Source organism: Centruroides sculpturatus, unplaced genomic scaffold, assembly GCF_000671375.1.
Source record: "Centruroides sculpturatus isolate CEXI.00-Female unplaced genomic scaffold, Cexi_2.0 scaffold1244, whole genome shotgun sequence".
NCBI lineage: Eukaryota > Metazoa > Arthropoda > Arachnida > Scorpiones > Buthidae > Centruroides > Centruroides sculpturatus.
This window is the reverse complement of record NW_019385519.1, coordinates 188390-198675: the sequence shown is the minus strand read 5'-3', so window position 1 is coordinate 198675 and position 10286 is coordinate 188390. Positions and strand designations below refer to the sequence as shown.

Sequence of the window (10286 nt, the reverse complement as noted above, 5' to 3'; positions counted from 1 at the left end):
AATTACGCCACACGGCATGATTTGCATAAGACTATGGCTTGGGAATCACAGATTTGCATAATGTTATCGCTGGTGATCGCTAATTGGTCGGCTGGGAATCACGCCACATCACATTTGCATAGTGCTACGGTTCAGTAAGCACTAATTGGTCATCGAGCTCGATGTGGACACTATAAAAAGGTTAAGTTGAATGTGTCGCAAGGTGTTCTCTCGAACCTGTTTAGCGTATTGTTCAACAATAAATGTGAATTCGTCTTCATGGAAATATAAGACATCCCCTGAAAATAAGACCTAGTGCATTTTTTAGAGCAAAAATTAATATAAGACACTGTCTTATTTTCGGGGAAACACGGTAACATGTCATCCAATAAATAGATTTAAAAAAAGGTAGCTTTGATTCATTGCATGAATGTTTTACATAATTTAGAACAAATATACATTAATTAATCTTTATTTTTGCTAAATATCAACTTGATATCTTGCAAGTTTAATAAGATTGAGCCAGTCAAACTTGAGTCATAGGCATCAAAAAAAAAAAAAAAACATAGACCACTGCGTCACCCCCGTCAATGAACATAGACCACTGCATGTTTAATATTTTGTTGCATCACCTTTGCGGCCAAAACACCTTTCATATGTTTCGGCATGCTGTTGACTAGATGTTCACATTCATCCGCCGTTATGGAATTCCAGATAGTTAAGATAGAAGCTTTTGGTCCTTCAACTGTCCGAGGGCGTGTTTTTCGCAGATGTCTCTTCATAATGTTCAATACATTCTGAATTGGTGAAAGATCTGGGCTGTTGGATGGCCAAGGAAGAACTTCTATGTTCTTTTCTACAAGTCATTGTTTTATTTTTCTGCTTGTATGAGAAAATGCAGGTTCTATTTGGATATAGCTTTGCTATAGAGAGAAGTAAATACTGTTGTAGAATGTTAATGTGTTGCTCTGAAGCAAGTGTTCCATCAACAAATGTCAACTGACCCATACCTCTGGCGCTCATACCTCCCCAAACCATGAAGCTGGCAGGAAACTTCACTGACCCCCGTATTCACCAACACGAGTTAGAGTTAGAGTTAGGGTTAACTCTCGAGTTACTGGTAAATTGGTATTCACCAACTCCAAATCTCGAGTCAAACACAATAACCCTAACTCTAACTCTAGAAAATCGGCGAGTAGACGATAACTCTAGGTTTGACGCCTGCGCAAAGCGGTCTATTTCAGAGAAAAATGGCGACATTCGACGAAGACGAAGCCGAGATGCTAGAAGATCTGAAATATTTAGATTATATAGATCGTATGGAACGAAGAAGTCGGCGGATTATTTCTCCAAGAAGAAATGACCTCGAACAATTGGACGATTACGACTTTCTATGTCGATATCGTTTGCCAAAAGAGAGCGTAAGAAACCTATTAGAACGAATTGATTTCCTCCTCCTGTTTTAAATAATTCGGCTTTTTTTGTGCCTGTTCTTTCACGGCTTTCTTTTTTAAATTCTTATAACAGTCCAATAACTGTTTGGTTTTTCTAAGGGTGACACCCGGGATACCATTGAATTCCTTTGTTAGTTCTTTCCATGTGCCTCTCTTCTGTTTGGAAAAAATCGCATTTGTTTTCTTGTTTTCAGTGATCGATTTATATTTTTCGACTAATTCAAGTAGAATTTCCTTCTCAAAATTAGAAAAATTACGGCGTGCACTGCTTTCCATTTCACTTTCCGCCATTTTCTACACTTGTTTCTATTCTATTCTATTCGTCTCCTCCCTGGTTCATACACGTGTTTGCTCTCAACCAATCAAAATTCTGCTTACGAAAGAAGACTTGTTTAATCTCGAACGCAGGATTGCTTTAAAATATTAACTCTAGAGTAGCGAAACTCTAGAGTTAAATTTTTATCTGAATACGAAAGGAGAGTAACTCGTAATCTGACTTCGAGTTACATCTAAACTCGAGTTCGTCAACTCTCTGTTTAACTCGTGTTGGTGAATACGAGGGTCAGTGGTGTAACAACGATGGCTCATTAGGTTAACTGGCAGATCGAATGACACGTTTGCTTTTCTCTATTGCTGATAATTCAAAAGTTTGATTTATCAGACCACAGAATTTCATGCTACTTTTGTTGAGACCAGCAAAGATATTCTTTGGCACACTGTACACGTTTCTTCTTTTGATGTGCTGTTAGCAAAGGTTTTTCACGTGTTGCATAGAACTAGAAATGCATTTCTTGAAGTCTCCTGCGTTTGTCCAAACAGACACATTCTTTCCAGTTGTATCATTCCATATTATAGTTACATTCAATATCTGTGGCACGGCGGTTTTTTACGATTCTTTTAAAACTCCTATCATCAACTTTTGAAGTTTTTCACTGATGTCCAGCAGCTTTGTTAGGTATAACATGGCCGTGGTTAGTGTAATAAACAATAATCTGGTGCACTGTTGTCTTACTTAACATTACCTCTTTTCTAATAGCTCTCTCAGACATGCCACGACTTTGTTTAGCAATGATAGCATTCCTTAAATCCTCTGAAACAAATTTTTCACTGATCATTGTAGACAAAATGCAAAGATTCGTAAATAAAACTAAAAAAGCACCTTATATCATTCACAGGATTACTGCAGGCTAAAGTGAGGCTAAAATAATCAGTTGTTTCAGAAATACTGTAATTGTAACATTATTAAAATGCAAATTATCGGCTGGTCTATGTTCATTGACATGAGTGACGCAGCTGTCTATGTTTTTTGATGCCTGTGACTCAAGTTACACTGGCTCAATTTTGTTAAACTTGCAAGATATCAAGTTGATATTTAGCAAAAATAAAGATTAATTACTGTATATTTGTTTTAAATCATGTAAAACATTCATGAAATGAATCAAAGCTACTTTTTTTAAAACCTATTTATTGGATGACATGTTAAATGCGGCCTGGTCTAAGTTCAATGGTGACATTATTGTACTGTATACTACTACTACTACTTTCTTTCACTATTCACTTTTATATATACTACTGTATATATGAAAGAAGCTTTTATGTATACAGTAGTATATACGAAACTTTCTTTAAATATTTTTAACAACTCAACTTTAATAACTTGTAATAAGTAATGTTAATAATTAACTCCTCATGGGTCTGTTGGGCCCCATTTCACACCATTCGCCCCCTATTATGAACCCGACAGAATCCACGAGGGGAATAATTAAAAAGGACCTGTTAGTGCCTACAGGACAAAAAAGACAAAATTGAAAAAGTAATCTGTGTTATAATATATAAATGATAGAAAAACTAAGATTGCTGTAGAAAATTTATCGTAAATTATTGAAGATTTGGCTTTGAATTATGAAAAAGAAATTGCTTTTAATAAAAAGAAAAAACTATTAATTAATAAACTACGTATTTATACACCTCCATATCGATGTGTTATTCAAATTTTTCGTTCTTTACTTCCAGTTATATCTTTTGAATTTTCTGGTTAATTTTAATGTTTTATTATAACCTTTTTAATTAAATCCACTTTAAATCTTATTCTTCTAACAATATATTTTTAAAAATATTAAGTTGACTGCTTTTATATTCTAGCTCATTTCTATTATTCTTGCTTTCATAAACGAGATCATCTGTTCTTAAATAAAATTCTTTATTAATTACGGAAAAATGGAATTGCAGTAAAAACCAAATCTCCTGAGTCTATTGTAGTTTAAGAAATTGAAATATAGCTAAAACCAATAAGTTTTTATAGATTTACTTCCATTGCTTTAGCTATGTTACGTCTATGTAATTATTTTCATTTTTTCATCACCAATGAATTTCATATTGCATATAATTTAAGATTTTAAGCCACAACAATATTGAACTATGTAGATAGATAAATGACATCTTATTTACCTTTTCATTTGTCAATTTCATATATAAACTTATATTTTATTTATCTCTTATTCCATTTACCTAGATATTAGTCAAGCCTTACCAATCTTTGCTAAACAATCATGATCATTCCAGTTTTTATTTTGCGTTTTAACATTTTTTAATTAAAATCTTTCAAAATTAAATTATTATGTTTTGTTTTTCGGATATTTTATTTCTTAACAAACTTCAGGTTTTGAATTATTTATTTTTTTATTTTGTACATTAATCCCTATTTTTTACTATCTTCCTCTCGTACAGTTTATACATTATCAAATTGATCAACAAAATCCTTGACCGATTGCAATGTTTATAGGATATATATATATTTTAAGTGCATAAAATTTCGAAATTTAATATTAACCTTAATAACATAACATTTAAGTAATTATTCATTGTTATGTAATTTGTCCCTTTCCATATTCTATAAAAGACAATATTGTTTTTTTTTTCATATAATTACAGAAATAACCTCAGAATAATCTTTGATTAACTTAGAGTAGTCATCGCTTTTTTTTTTTAATTTTTTGCCCTATTAAAATACAGACAGAGGCGGTATAGCGTACTGGTAAATAGCCTCACCCTTGTAAAGTTCCAATAAATACTATTTAAAAATATTCCCCATAAATATTAAACAGAGAACCCTTCAAAATTTGTGAATCTGTGCGATTTTTTATTGCAAACCATATTATCATCACCAAATCACGAGATTTTCAAACCTTCAAACTTGTGAGTAAACCTTATTAATAGCCTATGTTAAGGCTAAAGCTCGGATTAAATTTATAACCTAATTATTAACGTTTGAAGTGCTTCGGTTTAGCTCAACACTCGATTTAATGCCAATTTCAGAGCCGAACAAATCGTTTTTGAGAACAAACGAAGGTTTAACTAGTTTCAAATTTTATTTTACTCGTAAGATTTATCATAATTTACAGCAAGTTGCATAATTTAAAATGTAGCCACGAGTCGCGTTGAGTTAAACTATTTTAAAATAATTCTAAGTATTTTAGCTGAAATTTATTCATATGTACATTGATTTACACAAATATTTGTTTAAACAGATAATTTATTTAGGCTTAAAAATAGTTTTAATTTAAATTAATGCTAATGAATTTATAAATGTACTGAATTTGCATTGCAAACGACATTTTTATCGCCAAATTATGACTTTGAAACTGGTGCATAGACCTCGTTACTAAGTATAATTCTGTCTAAGGTACTTTAATCAGCACCACATTCAATTTGGTGCTAATTTTACAGGCGAACAAATTGTGGCTGGCACTAAATTGAAGTTTGGCTGTAATAGTTTAATACTGAGTGAATGGTATCTCTTAAATCTTATGCATTTATAACTAAAGCTATAAAATACCTAACTGGCAATTATTTATTATAGAAAAAACAAAAAACAATATTTTTTTAAATTTTAAATAGTATATAGACAATTATTAGAATCAATCTTTTAGAACTATTTAAAATAAGCATAAGAAACATGTAACTTCAGCGTATAAGAGTTATAGAATATTAATTACACGCGAAAAAATAACTAAGTAATTACTGTATTTTTATAAGAAAATATATTTAAATATAATTAAATTTTTTTTAATTTATTTACATGTTAAGCTTCATGTTTTGCATAAAAATTCTTCCATTTTTGGCAAAAAGAAAAATTTCTCAAGTAAAACATAAAACCTTAAACATAAAACAATAATCCCGCCTTCCAATATATACTGTAAGTTAATATACAAGATTTATATACTGTATTTTTAAGATTCGATTTTAATTATTCGTTCTACAGTGTTTTCTAGAATACCATTACCTTAGACCTAAAAAAAAAGGGATGTTCGGATGGCGGGCGAAGGGAGTCGATAATCCGGATAAACAATCTCTTATGAAAATTTCTAAATTAATCCATAAGAAACCTGGATTTTCCAGAGCTAAACAAACTACAGTTTAAGACCTTATGCAACAAGGCTATAGTTTAGGGCTTCGTGTTTTAAATTTATTATTTGGTTGAAGAGAAAGACCCTCATATGATATATATAATTCAGGGCCACAACTCTAAAGCTGACAATGCATTCATCCATCAGGATATACTGTACTGTACAGTACATCTTAATTTACATCAATTATTTCATATTCACACTAACGTGCATTAATTTCATTTAAAATATATACTGTACACTTAAGATTAATTCTTCACGAATTAATGACAATTTAATAAATACGGTCGACCCCCTATAACACTGTTGATTATTCCGTTTTATATGAATTCCATGTTGTACGAGTCACTTAGATTTTTCAAATACGTGAGCCATTCACAGCCCGGCACATGTATTTGTAAAATCTAAGTGACTCGTACAACATGGAATTCATATAAAACGGAATAATCAACAGTCTTATAGGGAGTCGACTGTACTTTTATTATATTACAAAAACTATTTTAAATTATCTTACTAGAGTAATAAAAATTTTAATGATAAAAAATGCGAATTATATTTTAAAATACCGATATAGGCATGCAATCATTTTAATGAAAATGATTGCATACCTACAGACAAGACATGACGGAATTCGCCTTTAAAAGTTTCATAAGTTATGATAGTTTATAAAAACGTGCTAAAATTATAAATAAGTTTATAATTAGACATTTTAAACCATCAATCTTTTTTTAAATAAAATTTTCAGTTGTAATTTGTGTGTTGAAATGTTATTTTTTTTTTAAATATAGGTTGACATAGATTGATAATATAAAGATGTGTAAAGTTATAAAAAAATCGCTATGATCCTGTATTACAAACGACATGATATAGATGCACAGCGAGTTTTGATCGCTTTTTATTATTAAAACTACACATTAATTTTTTTATATTTATAACAGGAATAGATTTTAATATATAGCCTACAGAATAAGCTATATCTTTTGAGACTCTATTTAGAGAAAGATTATATATATATAAATTATTTATATTATATATATCTGTAAATATTCTGATAATATGTGTATATAACTTTTAGTAATTAAGCCCTACTCTATTTAGAGAAAGATTTTTAGATGTAATTAATATGATTAATTAATTAATTAAGGCGATGCAATCAACACTTAGATTTTGATTAATATGTATTCTAAGCTATATATAGCCTATATATGAGATTTTATTCTTTTCGTATAAAGTTCGACCTGATAAGTTTAAAAACATATTTATCAAAAGTACAAATTCCTTTTTACAAAAGTTTATGTTTATCTCTTCTACAAGATGAGAGTAATTGATATGTTATTTGGAATTTCCGTCTAATTAAAACGAATGCAGATTTATAATATTAAAATATAGTAGCATGTATTGTTACAGTCAGGATCGGATTTAAATCTTTTTCACCCTATTAATACTGTATATGTCCTTCCTTTTTCCATTAAATTAGTAAATTCAAAAGCATAAAATTTAAACTGTATTTTCGTAGCGTGAAGCCCTAAACTATCACTTGTTTAGAATATAACTTATGTGAATTTGGTCCTAGTTATGTTCATTGTATTTTATATATATATAGGCTATATATTTTGTTTTGGAAAATATTTATGTTAAAAGTCAAATAGATGAACAAAATAATTGAAGAGTAACCTATATAAAAACTAGAAATTATTGCGAATAAGAACATGGCATACTTTAGTCCATCAACAAACAATGGAAAAATTCACTTAAAAGAATACAAATAATGGCATTATTACAACATAGAAAGTAATATACGAAATTCTGACTTCTAAACAATGTTATCATAAATAAATTATATAAATTCATTAAAATGTAAAAAATTTATGCGAAAATAATACAATTAGATCATGAATTTATTGTTGGAAATTTTTTCAAATTTAATATAAAAATTGAAAAATTCAATGCTTTTTTGCTTCGTATTGTGCGTAAAATTTTAAAATATAATTTTTTAACTAGAATAATTTAAATTGAATTATAGAAGTTAAATTTATTCAATTACTGACTAGAAAGTTTATTAGTAAAATTCTGTAAATACTTGAACAAAAATATCTACTTTTAATAACAGTTTAATATAAAACAAACGTTTCGGAATGAAATAAATCACAAGAATTAACATTTATGTGATTTTAATCGCTAATAAACTGACCTAAAATATAAAATTCTCTATTTTATCTCATATAATTTCATAATTTTAGATATAAAAATGAAATATATACGGTATTACAATTCAAGAGACACGATTCAAAATAACACGTGGCAAACGGGTCACTAGTCACCCAACCTCTTAAGAGTAATACAATAATAACAAATAGGCCGTTTACGAATTTTCAAAGTTCATAAACTAGATATTTCACGTTTATCTCCTTACTTTTACGTAAATAAAATACTATTTTTCATAAAGATAAACAGTATTCATCCTTTACTTTATGCATTTAATGTATATATTTACATTAATTCTATAGAATTTCATTTATTTTACTTCATAAAAGATATAAATCTTGTCAACGGTTGTTAACTAATCCTAAAACTCCCGTTCCATTTTCCTTTTAACCTATTTCAATGATAGACATCTATTCTATTTATTTATTTCTTTATATAGATTAATACAATTAATTTATTCTAAAAAAAATATATCCAAATTTCTTAATAATTTTGCAATTGTCATGTTGAATCTATTATTAATTATTTAATAAATTCATGTTTAATTCATATAAAATTAATTTTTAAAAGTTATAAATATAACTCTCCTTAATAAGTTAAATTAAATCAATTTATTATTATTATTATGAATTTATATCAGATTTATTAATCATATTTATAGGAATAAAACTTTAAAAAGTTTAATTTTATTAATCTATATATAATTAATTTAACTTAAAATCACTTACAGTTTTCTTGACTTTTTTTTTTAATTTAGAAGAATTAATGGTTAATTCTCATTTGTAAATCTTTTCAGTTTTTCGAATAAATCTACATTTTTCATAACAAATTCCTTAATCATTTTCCCTATCATCTGTCCACCATGACTCACAACAGCCTGACTGAATGTGTTAAGAAATCAAGTAATAAAGTAAGTAACACGTGGTTAGTTAAATCAACAAAATGAACTGATTAGACGAAACCAATCATAAAATTTCACTTATAAAATCACTTTTTTCTAATTTAATAAGGTTTTAAATTGTAAATTTAAAAATATTAATATTTTTTAAACTAATTTATTTATTTATTTTTTTCTGATCTATTAAATTTAATAATTTAGCAAGTAAATTTTAAATAATTGAAGATAAATTTAAAATATTCATGAATCTAGTGATATATTGAATTTTATGAATAATAAAATATTTTTTAATTGCATTTTGTTATTATATAAATAATTAAATACTTTTAATTGTCTATTAAATGAATTAAGAAATATTAACGATTTTAAATTATTAAATTATTTATTTATTATACAGCTAAGTGATGAATCTTTCAATTTTGAATCATTATATCTTTATTCAATTAATTATTTTAATTTATCTATTTTAAGAATGTTACTAAATCGATTCTGGTGCTAAACTAAAGTATTTTAAATAATAAGAATTAACTTATATGTATTATTTTAACGAAGTCTACGAACCGGTTTGAGGTTGAGAGATTGACATATACAAGTTGACACCCCTGTAACACTGTTGATAATTCCGTTTTATATGATTTCCATGTTGTACGAGTCACTTAGATTTTACAAATACGTGAGCCGTTCACAGCCCGGCACACGTATTTGTAAAATCTAAGTGACTCGTACAACATGGAATTCATATAAAACCGAATTATCAACAGTGTTATAGAGGGTTTAACTGTAATTTGGTGATGACAAAGTCATTGGCAATGCAAAATTATTATAAAATATGTAATTAATATTTTAATAATAGTTTTGCGTAAAGAATTTCGTTTCTGAAACCTAAAATATTCGAGAAATTTGATAACTGCATTGAGGTAGTTATCAAATTTTTCAAGAAGATCAAATAACAAATACTTTAAAACGCCCCCCAGTAAAGATTGTTATCTGTTTAAACCTATTTTCATTATAAACTTAATACAATAAATATATTTCTATATTCTTAATTAAAGGAAAAATATTAAAAGTAAAATAATTCGTAAAGAAATATATTACAAATAAGAAAATTATCGATGAATATGACTCATAATATTACACATCATATTTTATAATAGTTTATAGGAAATCTTTTACGATAGAGAACATTTATTAAGTAATAAGAATGTTATGAAATAATTGTCGTAAAAACTTAACTAATAGATCTTAATATAAATATTTTTAAATTAATGTTTGTAATTAGAATTATTTTAAAATATTCAAAATTTTTTTCATAAAAGTTTGCATTTTATAAAATGTCGCAGTGTT

At 27.6% G+C, this 10286-nt stretch overlaps 1 protein-coding gene across 2 annotated transcripts in view; it reads right to left on the bottom strand.

The window, feature by feature from the left end:
- LOC111639750 overlaps positions 1–8929 on the bottom strand; it is a 39844-nt gene extending 30915 nt beyond the window's left edge. For both annotated transcript variants that reach the window (XM_023385693.1, XM_023385692.1), the window contains exon 1: positions 8773–8929. The gene's annotated coding sequence lies outside the window, so the exon portion shown is untranslated. The remainder of the gene's footprint in view (positions 1–8772) is intronic.
- Between the last annotated feature and the right edge of the window lie 1357 nt (positions 8930–10286).